This window comes from Rhinoderma darwinii, unplaced genomic scaffold (assembly GCF_050947455.1).
Source record: "Rhinoderma darwinii isolate aRhiDar2 unplaced genomic scaffold, aRhiDar2.hap1 Scaffold_87, whole genome shotgun sequence".
Taxonomy (NCBI): Eukaryota; Metazoa; Chordata; class Amphibia; order Anura; family Rhinodermatidae; genus Rhinoderma; species Rhinoderma darwinii.
Genome location: NW_027464439.1, coordinates 1,403,338 through 1,418,572, shown reverse-complemented (window position 1 = coordinate 1,418,572; position 15,235 = coordinate 1,403,338).

Below are 15,235 nucleotides of genomic sequence, written 5' to 3'. Positions count from 1 at the left end.
GGTCATCAGTATAAAAAACGGTCTGTGCCCGCACCACCCCTTTAATGTATGGTCCTGGGCCTTGGTGTCTAAATTTGTGTGTTTCTATAGGGGCTGGAAATGGCTGCAGAAGTGATGGGCAAAGATAACGCCACAGTGCCCTCTGTAGATAATGCCACAGTGCCATCTGTAGATAATGCCACAGTGCCCTCTGTAGATAATGCCACAGTGCCCTCTGTAGATAATGCCACAGTGCCCTCTGTAGATAATGCCACAGTGCCGTCACAGTATGTCCTATATAGGACATACAGTGGGGACAGGATAGTGGGAATTTAGTACGTATAGTGAGGACAGTATACATGGAAAACTATAGTGAGTACAGTATACAGTGAATATAGGAAATACAGTGAGGATAGGATACTGGGAATATAGTACATATAGTGAGGACAATATACAGGGAATATAAGACATATAGTGAGGACTGTATACAGGGAATATAAGACATACAGTGAGGACTGTATACAGGGAATATAAGACATACAGTGAGGACAGTATACAGGGAATATAAGACATACAGTGAGGACAATATACAGGGAATATAAGACATATAGTGAGGACTGTATACAGGGAATATAAGACATACAGTGAGGACAGTATACAGGGAATATAGGACATACAGTGAGGACAGTATTATGTTTTATTTTGTTTCAGCTAATTGTCAGAGAAAAGAATGTACTTAGAAACTCCTTTATCGGAGATGAAGACGGCCTGCAGGGGACTAGATCACGAGAAGTCACATTTTACTGTGTTTCCAACGAATATCAGTCTGGAAGAGTCTATAAGTCCCCATCACATCACGTTTTTAGCCTCCACTTAATGTATATGCCAGGAACAGCTCCCGACATATACGTTAAACATAGACAGTGACCGATACTAAACAGTGGCATCTGCCAAGCATAGACTACAATAGCGTACGTTAAATGTATGCGTCATTATCTCTCATGACCCCTTTCAAGACATATACGTTAAACGGATGCCATAATAGCCTATAGGTGAGGGATGCCACTGTTAGGCATCTGTCACAGGCATCTGACTCCCATCGACGGATCAATTTAACATATACATGTCATGAAAATCTATTGTAAATCCTATGACGTATACATGAAACAGAGGCCTGTGACATATGCTATATAGCGGTATACGTCACCCATAGTCTTCCATGCTTAAAAACATATACCACACATTGTACATTTCTTGAGGGATTCCGTTGTATGGAATAACGTATATCAGCCTGACTTAGGCCAAAAGGACACTTTATTTTTACCCCTGTCGGTCTAGTGGAGACCTATGGACACTTTACTGTGGAGATTGGGACAGATCAACTAAACGTTGGGCTAAAAAGTGATCAATATCATGTCAAAATCTGTCAATTACAATATATGTGTAACACCCCTTTGGGCCGACCTCTGTAGGCAGGGTGTATTGTAGTTCTCACCTCACTATGGCGCAGTGCCTCCACCCAAATCTTGCTAGGAGCTCTATACGAAAGCAGGAGGGTCTTCCTCTTCTGCCAGTGGTCGAAGTGGGAAACCCCCACATTTGCTCAGTACACACTCGCAAGCGGTTATGGTGAAACTACTCAACCGTTTTATTTAGGGAAAGGTAAACAAGGGCGATCTAAATAAAAATGATGCAAATAAAGAAATAAAGCACAAATGACATAACAGTTACAGTTCTGTGTGATTGACCCCCTAGTGGTGGGCATGGGCTATATGCCAGGCCTGGCTGGTACAACACATATCAATATTCCCAGAAATGTTATGGGCAGGGGCGTAGCTAGGGGGGGGCAGGCGGGGCACATGCCCCGGGCGCAGCTCAGAGGGGGGCGCCAGCGCCACCTTCTCCTGCACTATAATTGTACCTGTGTCGCAAGGACACAGGTACAATTAGAAGCAATGAATGACCGGGCACGTTCCGTGCCCGGCCATTCAGCGCCTTTCCACGAATGAAGCAACTGGTACCTTTTGTACCAGTGAAGCTTCCGTCGATGAAAGACGCTGACTGACTGACAGGGAAAGTCATCCTTCCCAGCCAATCAGCGCCTTTCATAGATGCTGTGTTCAACTCCCTGGAGACCTGCGCAGAAGAGCGCAGGTCTCCATGGCTGCCGGACGGCGTGGGAGCGGGAATAAGGTGAGTTTAAATATTTTTTCTTTTTTTTAAACTGTAATAGACGTGTGTGTCTGTATCTGCGGGGGGACTATATCTACAGGGGGACTATATCTACAGGGGGGCTATATCTACAGGGGGTGGGCTATATCTACAGGGGGTGGGCTATATACTGGGGTGGGCTATCTTCAGGGGGACCATATCTACAGGGGGTGGGCTATATACAGGTGGACTATATCTACAGGGGGGCTATATACTGGGGTGGGCTATCTACAGGGGGACCATATCTACAGGGGGTGGGCTATATACAGGTGGACTATATCTACAGGGGCTGGGCTATATACAGGGGGACTATATCTACAGGGGGGCTATATACTGGGGTGGACTATCTATGGAGCACCATATACAGGGGTGGGCTATAGCTACAGGGGGGCTATATAGTATATAGCCCCCTGTAGATATAGCCCACCCCTGTAGATATAGCCCACCCCTGTAGATATAGCCCACCCCTTTAGATATAGCCCACCCCTGTAGATATAGCCCACCCCTGTGTATAGCCCAGCCCTGTAGATATGGTCCCCCTGTAGATAGCCCACCCCTGTAGATATAATCCCCCTGTAGATATAGCCCGCCCCTGTAGATATAGCCCACCCCTGTAGATATAGCCCACCCCTGTAGATATAGCCCACCCCTGTAGATATAGCCCAGCCCTGTAGATATGGTCCCCCTGTAGATATGGTCCCCCTGTAGATATGGTCCCCCTGTAGATATGGTCCCCCTGTAGATATGGTCCCCCTGTAGATAGCCCACCCCTGTAGATAGCCCACCCCTGTAGATATAGTCCCCCTGTAGATATAGTCCCCCTGTAGATATAGCCCACCCCTGTAGATATAGCCCACCCCTGTGTAGAGCCCACCCCTGTGTATAGCCCAGGCCTGTAGATATGGTCCCCCTGTAGATATGGTCCCCCTGTAGATATGGTCCCCCTGTAGATATGGTCCCCCTGTAGATAGCCCACTCCTGTAGATATAGTCCCCCTGTAGATATAGCCCACCCCTGTATATAGTCCCCCTGTAGATATAGCCCACCCCTGTATATAGTATCCCACAAATAACTCCCCCTATAGTGGTCCACAGAAAGCCCACCCCTGTATATAGTGCTCCACAGATAGCCCACCCCTGTATATACTATATACAAGGGTGGGCTATCTGTGGAGCACTATATACAGGGGTGGACTATCTAGTGGAGCACTATATACAAGGGTGGACTATATGTACAAGGGGGGCTATCTGTGAAACCCTATATACAGGGGTGGACTATATGTGGAGCACTATATACAGGGGTGGGCTATATCTACAGGGGGGGCTACATACATGGTTGGGCTATCTGTGGAGTACTATATACAGGGGTGGGCTATATCTACAGGGGGCTATATACAGGGGTGGGCTATCTGTAGAGCACTATAGGGGGAGTTATTTGTGGGACACTATATACAGGGGTGGTCTATATGGGGGCACTATCTACAGGGGCTATATGGCAGGCACTATCTACAGGGGGCTCTATGGCAGGCACTATCTACAGGGGGCACACTGTGTGTGTGTGTGTGTGTGTGTGTGTGTGTGTGTGTGTGTCACGGTGTATGGTGCTATTATAATTAGAGGTGCAGTGTATGGCGCTATTATATTTAGGGGCGTAGTGTGTGGTATAATGATAACTTTATATTTATTTATAGGTGCAGAAATGTTGAAAAAGTGAGAAGCTGAAGACATGTGAGCGGCAAACTGCAGAAATGGGCTGTGATCGGGAAAAGTCATCATAGAGGTCTGGACCGGATGGAGAAAAAGAACTAGAATCTGAGATGTCACCGGTGAGTCACTTAATGTAAGTGTTTATTCTGCCTCTAATCAGTACTGTAGTCGCTGTATGATCTGCAGTGAGATGATTATGATAGGATTTATTTTTTGTGAAACGGCATCTCCCAGCATATCCTTATCATTGTTTGGGCTATGCTGGGAGCTGTAGTTTTACGCCGTACACACCTATACGGCAGGGGTTGCACTAAATTGAGCTGTATTTGTGCTGGTGTTTTATATATGTAGTGAGCTTGGTTCTGGTGTTGTGTACAGAACCATATTGCTTGTAAAATGTACAAATGTTTTTATGCTCGCGATTGGTAGAGAAAACAAACACGGCGAGGGGGAAGGAGATGTCGGAAAAGAGGTTGGTGGGGGGGCGCCAAACTGAATCTTTGCCCCGGGTGCTGGAGAACATAGCTACGCCTCTGGTTATGGGGATAACAAAGGGTTAGGATACTGTCTTCACCAAACATATACAGTATATCAGTGACCCACACAGGATAATGATCACTCACCCACACTTATACTGCTGGTGATAGCCGGCATGCGCTTATACTGCTGGTGATAGCCGGCACGCGCACTGGCGTAGCTATAGGGGTCGCAGCGGTCGCAATTGCGACCGGGCCCCGAAGCCAGGGGGCCCATGGCCCCCCGCACCACATCAATAAAAAGTTACTATAGTAACTCGGGCCGCGGGCCCCTGTTACTATAGTAACATACTTTACTTACCTTCCTGGTTCCGGATCGCAGCGGAGGTCCTGACGTCAAGCGCTGTGCGCAGCGCATGACGTCACAGCGCCATGCGCCGCGCACAGCATCGAGACGACAGAACTCCCGCCGCGGCCGAAGAGGAAGGTAAGGTTAGCCCTGACTGGCGGGGTCCGACTCCCGGGACCCGCCAATCAGCTGTTTTGAAGGGGCCGCAGCACTCGTACGAGAGCTGCTCCCCTTCATTCCTGTCACTTCATTCCGGTCACACTGTGAATCCGTGTCGGCGATTCACAGTGTGAGCGAGTAGTGAAATGAAGGGGAAGCAGTTCTCGTACGAGTGCTGCGGCCCCTTCAAAACAGCTGATTGGCGGGTCCCGGGAGACACATCAGCTATTGATGGCCTATCCTGAGGATAGGCCATCAATGTTTAGGGACTTCACAACCCCTAAGCCTACGATGTAGCAGGCTTAGGGGGCCCATGAGACAGGATCACAGATTGTGTGATCCTGTCTGCTGGGCCCTGTATCTAAGCCAATCACATGGTAGGCTTAGATACATGGCCCATGTGTGATCCTGTCTGATTTGCCCTGTATATAAGCAGATCACATGGTAGGCTTAGATACATGGCCCATGTGTGATCCTGTCTTATGGGCCCTGTATCTAAGCCTACCACACTGTAGGTTTAGATACAGGGCCCCAGTACACAGTAATCTTATACTGTATAAGATTACTGTCTGCTGGACCCTGTATCTAAGCCTACGTTGTGGTAGGCTTAGATACAGGGTCCCACAGACAGTATCACACATGGGCCCTGTATCTAAGCCTAACACATGTGTTACTAATCGTTTTTCTTGTGTGTTTTCTTACAGGTTCGGTCGTTGGACTACGTCGGATTCCAGGACTACTTCGATTACAACTTTTTTTTTTATTATCAATAAAATGGTTAATGAGGGCTGTGTGGGTTTTTTTTTATTTCAATAAAATATTTTTTCTATGTCTTTGTGTTTTTTTTTAAACTATATTACTACCGCCTTAGTAATGGCCGCCGGCTGATTGACAGCATCCATTGCTAAGGCGCGGCTTAGTGTTAGCCGATGCAGAGGCTAACACTAACCCCCTTTATTACCCCGGTACCCACCGCCACCAGGGGTGCTGGGAAGAGCCGGGTACGATCCAGTACCTGACCATCTGTAGTGATGGTCGGCCACTGGGGCGGCCGCAGGCTGGTAGTATCAGGAGGGGAAAGGCCAAAAACAGTGGCCCTTCCTACCCTGGTGATGCTAGGCTGCTGCTGCTTTATTGTATCTGGCTGGTTATGAAAAATGGGGGGGACCCCACGTCATTTAAAAAAAATAAAAATAAAAAATAATTGGAAAGAACGATGTGGGGTCCCCCCCAATTTTCATAACCAGCCAGATACAACACAGCAGCAGCAGGCAGCATTACAAGGGTGGGAAGGGCCACTGTTTTTGGCCTTCCCCAGCCTAATACTACCAGCCTGCGGCCACCCCGGTGCCTGCCCGTCACTACAGATGGTCGTGTACTGGTTCGTACCCGGCTCTTCCCAGTACTCCTGGTGGTGGTGGGTACCGGGGTAATAATGGGGGTTAGTGTAGCCTCTGCACCTGCTAACATTAAGCCTCGCCTTAGTAATAGAGGTTGTCAATCAGCCAGCGGCCATTACTAAGGTGGTGATAATAAAGTTTAAAAAGATACAAGCACATAGAAAAAATATTTTATTGAAATAAAAAAACAACCCTCATTAACCATTTTATTGAGAATAAAAAAAACGCCGTCATTGAAGTCCTCGAATCCGAAGTCCAACAACCGAACCTGTAAAAAAAACACAAACACACAAAAATAATCAGTAACACATAAAGAAGCTAAATTATTATTCTTACCTTTCCTGGGTCCAGCGCTGGAAACGCAATGTCAGCGAGCTGGGCCCTGTATCTAATCCAATCATGTGTGATACTGTCTGCTGGGCCCTGTATCTAATCGTATCTTGTGTGATACTGTCTGCTGGGCCCTATATCTAATCCGATCATGTGTGATACTGCCTTCTGAGCCACTGTATCTAATCCTATCATGTGTGGTACTGTCTGCTGAGCCACTGTATCTAATCCTATCATGTGTGGTACTGTCTGCTGAGCCACTGTATCTAATCCTATCATGTGTGATACTGTCTGCTGGGCCACTGTATCTAATCCTATCATGTGTGATACTGCCTTCTGAGCCACTGTATCTAATCCTATCATGTGTGATACTGTCTGCTGAGCCACTGTATCTAATCCTATCCATAGTTTATAGGGTCGTAGTGCTATAGATATGCTATGCTGTCTCATATACACACTTTTTTTTCGGCGGACACATATGTATTGGGGCCATTTCCCTGACATTTTAAGCCCTGAGGGTATGTTCACACGGCAGCGTCTGTTACAGCTGAAATTACGGTGCTGTTTTCAGGAGAAAACAGCACCGTAATTTCAGCCGTAATGGCATGTGCAGGCGTCTTTCGCTGCGTCCATTACGGACGTAATTGGAGCTGTTTTTCTATGGAGTCCATGGAAAACGGCTCCATTTACATATGAAGAAGTGACAGGCACTTCTTTGACGCGGGTGTCTTTTTTACGCTTTTGACAGCGGCGCGTAAAAAAAAATGACCGTCTGCACAGAACATCGTAAGACCCATTCAAATGAATGGGCAGATGTTTGCCAACGCTTTTGAGCCGCATTTTCGGACGTAATTCAATGCTAAAACGCCCGAATTACGTCCGTAAATAGGGTGTGTGAACCCAGCCTTAGTGACGCCCCCGGCTGCTAGTGCTGCATTGTTGGGTCACTTAGGAGACCCAGCGATGCAGCTGAAAGCTGCGGACCGTCGGCCATGAGAAGTTTGCGGGGGGGGGGGGGGCCCAGTTAGAATTTTTGCATCGGGGCCCATGAGCCTTTAGCTACGCCCCTGGGCACGCGCTTATACTGCTGGTGATAGCCGGCACGCGCTTGTACTGCTGGTGATAGCCGGCACGCGCTTATACTGCTGGTAATAGCCGGCACGCACTTATACTGCTGGTAATAGCCGGCACGCACTTATACTGCTGGTGATAGCCGGCACGCGCTTATACTGCTGGTGATAGCCGGCACTCGCTTATACTGCTGGCGATGGCCGGCACACGCTTATACCGCTGGCGATAGCCGGCACACGCTTATACTGCTGGCGATAGCCGGCACGCGCTTATACTGCTGGTGATAGCCGGCACGCGATTATACTGCTGGTGATAGCCGGCACGCGCTTATACTGCTGGTGATAGCCGGCACGCGCTTATACTGCTGGTGATAGCCGGCACGCACTTATACTGCTGGTGATAGCCGGCACGCACTTATACTGTTACTGTCACATTATAATGTTACTAATGGCTGCAGTAATGCAATGAACACAGTCTAAACGTTGGGGCCCTGTTGCCGCGGACGTTGGTGCGCTTTTCTGTAACTGTTGATGCACTTAATTACTGGAATTCCTCTCAAGAACAGTTCTCTCACTAAGTCCTCAATATCAGCACAATAAGTTCCAGCAATGTGTACTCAATACTTCTTGCAGCAAAGATGATATTTCCCCGGGATCCAGCTCGGGGCCGCAGCGTTCAGACGCGTGGAAGACAATGGAGTGGCAGGCAAAATCCTCCAGTGCTGCAGAGCAGGGAACCTCCCTGGAATCAGGCTGTTTTGCAGAGGGGATGCTGATACAGCATTTCTTCCTCTCATACAGTGAGCTGCTGGGCTGTCAGGACTGTCTCTGGGTCTCTGTGCTGTGTGCCCCAGTGCAGGACTCTCTACTCTCTGCAATGCACTCACAGTCTCCCTATCTCCTGACTATGTGTCTCTCCCTAAAATGGCCACTGTCTCTCCTCCCTGCCCAGCCTTGTCCCACAAGCCCCTGCTCAGCCAATCAGTGCTCCCCTCTCCTGCTCCTCTCCTAGGCTGCAGGGGTATAGAGAAGCAAGTGTTGCTGGGACATGTAGTCCACTGCACTTCAGAAGAAGAGGTGCTCATGTCTGTTGATGTGAGTCCCTGCTTGACATTAACTGCAGCATCCTCTATACACAATGCTTTCTCTGCAGGTGTTACATATATATTGGGGAATTTATCCAGGGAGCATTTTATCTACAGGGATCATAAGGTTGTGGAAAAGTCATAGGTGTAATAATCTGCAGAATATATCACTGTGTAACTGTCAGGAGGTAGAGGAGCAATGTTCTGCAGATCCCTAGAGAAGTCAGTTGTGTAATAATCTGCAGAATATATCACTATGTATCCATTAACAGGTAGGGAGGACAGAGCAATATTCTGCAGATCTCCAGAGAGGTCAGTGGTGTAATAATCTGCAGAATATATCACTATGTATCTATTAACAGGTAGAGAGGACAGTGCAATGTTCTGCAGATCTCCAGAGAGGTCAGTGGTGTAATAATCTGCAGAATATATCACTATGTATCTGTCAGGATGTAGAGGAGCAATGTTCCGCAGATTTCCAGAGAGGTCAGTGGTGTAATAATCTGCAGAATATATCACTGTGTATCTGTCAGGAGGTAGAGGAGCAATGTTCTGCAGATCTCTAGAGAGGTCATTGGTGTAATAATCCGCAAAATATATCACTATATATCTGTCAGGAGGTAGAGGAGCAATGTTCTGCAGATCTCTAGAGAGGTCGGTGGTGTAATAATGTACAGAATATATCACTTTGTATCTGTCAACAGGTAGAGAGGACAGAGCAATGTTCTGCAGATCTCCAGAGAGGTCAGTGGTGTAATAATCTGCAGAATATATCACTATGTATCTGTCAGGAGGTAGAGAGGAGAGAGCAATGTTCTGCAGATCTCCAGAGAGGTCAGTGGTGTAATAATCTGCAGAATATATCACTATATATCTGTCAGGAGGTAGAGGAGCAATGTTCTGCAGATCTCTAGAGAGGTCAGTGGTGTAATAATCTGCAGAATATATCACTGTGTATCTGTCAGGAGGTAGAGGAGCAATGTTCTGCAGATCTCCAGAGAGGTCAGTGGTTTAATAATCTGCAGAATATATCACTATGTATCTGTCAGGAGGTAGAGGAGCAATGTTCTGCAGATCTCTAGAGAGGTCGGTGGTGTAATAATGTACAGAATATATCACTTTGTATCTGTCAACAGGTAGAGAGGACAGAGCAATGTTCTGCAGATCTCCAGAGAGGTCAGTGGTGTAATAATCTGCAGAATATATCACTATGTATCTGTCAGGAGGTAGAGAGGAGAGAGCAATGTTCTGCAGATCTCCAGAGAGGTCAGTGGTGTAATAATCTGCAGAATATATCACTATATATCTGTCAGGAGGTAGAGGAGCAATGTTCTGCAGATCTCTAGAGAGGTCAGTGGTGTAATAATCTGCAGAATATATCACTGTGTATCTGTCAGGAGGTAGAGGAGCAATGTTCTGCAGATCTCCAGAGAGGTCAGAGGTGTAATAATCTGCAGAATATATCACTATGTATCTGTCAGGAGGTAGAGGAGCAATGTTCTGCAGATCTCCAGAGAGGTCAGTGGTGTAATAATCTGCAGAATATATCACTATGTATCTGTCAGGAGGTAGAGAGGACAGAGCAATGTTCTGCAGATCTCCAGAGAGGTCAGTGGTGTAATAATCTGCAGAATATATCACTATGTATCTGTCAGGAGGTAGAGGAGCAATGTTCTGCAGATCTCTAGAGAGGTCAGTGGTGTAATAATCTGCAGAATATATCACTATGTATCTGTCAGGAGGTAGAGGAGCAATGTTCTGCAGATCTCTAGAGAGGTCAGTGGTGTAATAATCTGCAGAATATATCACTGTGTACCTGTCAGGAGGTAGAGGAGCGATGTTCTGCAGATCTCCAGAGAGGTCAGTGGTGTAATAATCTGCAGAATATATCACTATATATCTGTCAGGAGGTAGAGGAGCAATGTTCTGCAGATCTCTAGAGAGGTCAGTGGTATAATAATCTGCAGAATATATCACTGTGTATCTGTCAGGAGGTAGAGGAGCAATGTTCTGCAGATCTCTAGAGAGGTCAGTGGTGTCATAATCTGCAGAATATATCACTGTGTATCTGTCAGTAGGTAGAGAGGACAGAGCAAAGTTCTGCAGATCTCCAAAGAGGTCAGTGGTGTAATAATCTGCAGAATATATCACTATGTATCTGTCAGGTTGTAGAGGAGCAATGTTCTGCAGATCCCTAGAGATGTCAGTGGTGTAATAATCTGCAGAATATATCACTATGTATCTTTCAAGAGGTAGAGGAGCAATGTTCTGCAGATCTCCAGAGATGTCAGTGGTGTAATAATCTGCAGAATATATCACTATGTATCTGTCAGGAGGTAGAGAGGACAGAGCAATGTTCTGCAGATCTCCATAGATGTCAGTGGTGTAATAATCTGCAGAATATATCACTATGTATCTGTCAGGAGGTAGAGAGGACAGAGCAATGTTCTGCAGATCTCCAGAGAGGTCAGTGGTGTAATAATCTGCAGAATATATCACTATGTATCTGTCAGGAGGTAGGGAGGACAGAGCAATGTTCTGCAGCTCTCCAGAGAAGTCAGTGGTGTAATATTATCTGCAGAATATATCACTATGTATCTGTCAGGAGGTAGAGAGGACAGAGCAATGTTCTGCAGATCTCCAGAGAGGCCAGTGGTGTAATAATCTGCAGAATATATCACTATGTATCTGTCAGGAGGTAGAGGAGCAATATTCTGCAGATCTCCAGAGAGGTCAGTGGTGTAATAATCTTCAGAATATATCACTATGTATCTGTCAGGAGGTAGAGAGAAGAGAGCAATGTTCTGCAGATCTCTAGAGAGGTCAGTGGTGTAATAATCTGCAGAATATATCACTATGTATCTGTCAGGAGGTAGAGGAGCAATGTTCTGCAGATCTCCAGAGAGGTCAGTGGTGTAATAATCTGCAGAATATATCACTATGTATTTGTCAGGAGGTAAAGGAGCAATGTTCTGCAGATCTCCAGAGAGGTCAGTGGTGTAATATTCTGCAGATTACATCACTATGTATCTGGCAGGAGGTAGAGAGGAGAGAGGAATGTTCTGCAGATCTTTAGAGAGGTCAGTGGTGTAATAATCTGCAGAATATATCACTATTTATCTGTCAGGAGGTAGAGGAATAATGTTCTGCAGATCTCCAGAGAGGTCAGTGGTGTAATATTCTGCAGAATACATAACTATGTATCTGTCAGGAGGTAGAGGAGCAATGTTCTGCAGATCTCCAGAGAAGTCAGTGGTGTAATAATCTGCAGAATATATCACTATGTATCTGGCAGGAGGTAGAGAGGAGAGAGGAATGTTCTGCAGATCTTTAGAGAGATCACGGGTGTAATAATCTGCAGAATATATCATTATGTATCTGTCAACAGGTAGAGAGGACAGCGCAATATTCTGCAGATCTCTAGAGAGGTCAGTGGTGTAATAATCCGCAGAATATATCACTATGTATCTGTCAGGATGTAGAGGAGCAATGTTCTGCAGATCTCCAGAGATGTCAGTGGTGTAATAATCTGCAGAACATATCACTATGTATCTATCAACAGGTAGAGAGGACAGAGCAATGTTCTGCAGATCTCCAGAGAGGTCAGTGGTGTAATAATCTACAGAATATATCACTATGTATCTGTTAGGAGGTAGAGGAGCAATGTTCTGCCGATCTCCAGAGAGGTCAGTGGTGTAATAATCTGCAGAATATATCACTATATATCTGTCAGGAGGTAGAGGAGCAATGTTCTGCAGATCTCTAGAGAGGTCAGTGGTGTAATAATCTGCAGAATATATCACTATGTATCTGTCAGGAGGTAGAGAGGAGAGAGCAATGTTCTTCAGATCTCTAGAGAGGTCAGTGGTGTAATAATCTGCAGAATATATCACTATGTATCTATCAACAGGTAGAGAGGACAGAGCAATGTTCTGCAGATCTCCAGAGAGGTCAGTGGTGTAATCTGCAGAATATATCACTATGTATCTTTCAGGAGGTAGAGGAGCAATGTTCTGCAGATCTCCAGAGAGGTCAGTGGTGTAAAAATCTTTAGAATATAGCACTATGTATCTGTCAGGAGGTAGAGGAGCAATGTTCTGCAGATCTCTAGAGAGGTCGGTGGTGTAATAATCTGCAGAATATATCACTATGTATCTATCAACAGGTAGAGAGGACAGAGCAATGTTCTGCTGATCTCCAGAGAGGTCAGTGGTGTAATAATCTGCAGAATATATCACTATGTATCGATCAACAGGTAGAGAGGACAGAGCAATGTTCTGCAGATCTCTAGAGAGGTCAGTGGTGTAATAATCTTCAGAATATATCACTATGTATCTATCAACAGGTAGAGAGGACATAGCAATGTTCTGCAGATCTCTAGAGAGGTCAGTGGTGTAATAATCTGCAGAATATATCACTATGTATCTGTCAGGAGGTAGAGGAGCAATGTTCTGCAGATCTCCAGAGAGGTCAGTGGTGTAATAATCTGCAGAATACATAACTATGTATCTGTCAGGAGGTAGAGAGGACAGAGCAATGTTCTGCAGCTCTCCAGAGAGGTCAGTGGTGTAATAATCTGCAGAATACATCACTATGTGTGGTAACGCGGGCGGCGAGTCGCGGTGGGCGGGGCTCTCTGAGCTGAAGTTGGTATTCACGCGCTTTGGTCACGGTGGCGCACTTTCTCGCTCCTGCTCCTCGGGCCGCAGAACCAGTGAAATAAGTGGTGCTTGTGGGATACACTGTTCTCTGTCCCCTGGGATGTTATGTGGTGTACCCCGAAATAAGGATGTTCCAAGAGACAGGGTTCAATAAACTTTCACAGTAGTTTTACTGGGCACAATATGCTTGGTGTTTACTTTTGTTACAGAGGCAATGTCTTTAAGTAGTATAAACATATCACAGGGTATTGCAAATGGTGGTACCTGCTTCACCTCCCTGACTCTGTCTGTAATTCCTCCAAGTGTGCTCTGAGTTCTGCTCCTCTTTCTAACCTATACTGTGCTGGAAGGTGCGCTGCTGACTGTCCCAATCCAGTTGCACTATCACAGAGGACTGGTGTCCCTTGGGGATTCTAGGCTGTGTGCAAGCTCCTTGCTTTGCTCTAGGCACTCTCAGTAGTGTCCAAGCTCCTTGTCTGGCTTCTGTACCACATGCAACACACACTGACCTGCACTCCTTTCACTTCCACATGGCTGCTGCTGATCCTCTCACAGAATTCCTCTCAGTTCCACATGGCTGCTGCAGCATCTCACTGAATACAACTTCAGACACTGACTTGTCTGCTCTCCTCTGCCTGCACGCTGCTGCACACTTCTCCTCAATTCTGCACTCCTCTGTTCCACACTGCTGCACTCCTCTGCTCCATACTGCTGCACTCCTCTGCTCCACACTGCTGCACTCCTCTGCTCCACACTGCTGCACTCCTCTGCTCCACACTGCTGCGCTCGGTGAAGTTCGTTCCTCTGTCTCAGATAGCTACACCCCTCCCCTCTCTCTGGAGAATACATCTTAAGGTGAAACAGCCCATTTATGTTTCTGCTGAGTCATATAGGGAAGTAAATTCAGTACCAACCATGATTACAGAATAAAGCACATTAAAACCTGCATACTAAAGCAACAGTACAATGACAGTAAATAAACAGCAATTTTCCTGGGTATCACATACGTCCCCGGTAAAATCAGGGTCATCCCCGACACTGTCTCTCCTGCAACGAAAATGGGACAAAAATATGCAATATAACATATTCACATATCAAAGGTAAACTGTGCATCATAATGGCAAATGTCCGTAGTGCATTCCTGAAAGCCAAAAATATTAAGGCAATACTGTAAAACGAGTGTCTCTCAATATATCCGGCAACAACGTCCATATGGCAAGACATCTTCTGCCGCCATTTGCAAGGCGCATGGTACAGCCGACAATCCTTGCGCTGCACTTCAATAGACTCAATAGAGATGTGGCGCAACGTGCGCAACTTGGGTTTCAAAATAAAGTCCAGGACAGTCTCTGGGTCTCAAAAATTAAATCAAGGTTGCATCAGCCAACTGGGGGGTCAAATGTAACTATAGGGCTCCATAGAAATAGTCTGTAGCATAGACATGTCTATTCAGTCACAGTATCGTTCAGGCATTTTACCTTTGGTGGCTCTCTCCGACCTTCTAGGAGGATCACAAGTAGTAGGGGGCTGAGAGTCAATTAGTTCACAGCAGCTCGGAACAACTTCTGGGTGGGACTCAATCGGCACACTTTGGCTAGGGACAACTTGTAGCACCTAGTTGCATTCAAGGACCGAAAAGCCAGCCAAACGGGAACAAGTTACCTGCATTTTCCATGGGGGACTCCAGTCTTCCCTCAGAGAGTGTCTCATCTGGAATGGTTTCCTCTCTAGAATCCTTCAACAGGCAAAGTTTCAGCTGATTACGGTGTACCACCTTGGTACTCTCTACGTTTTCTTTTCCAATCTCGT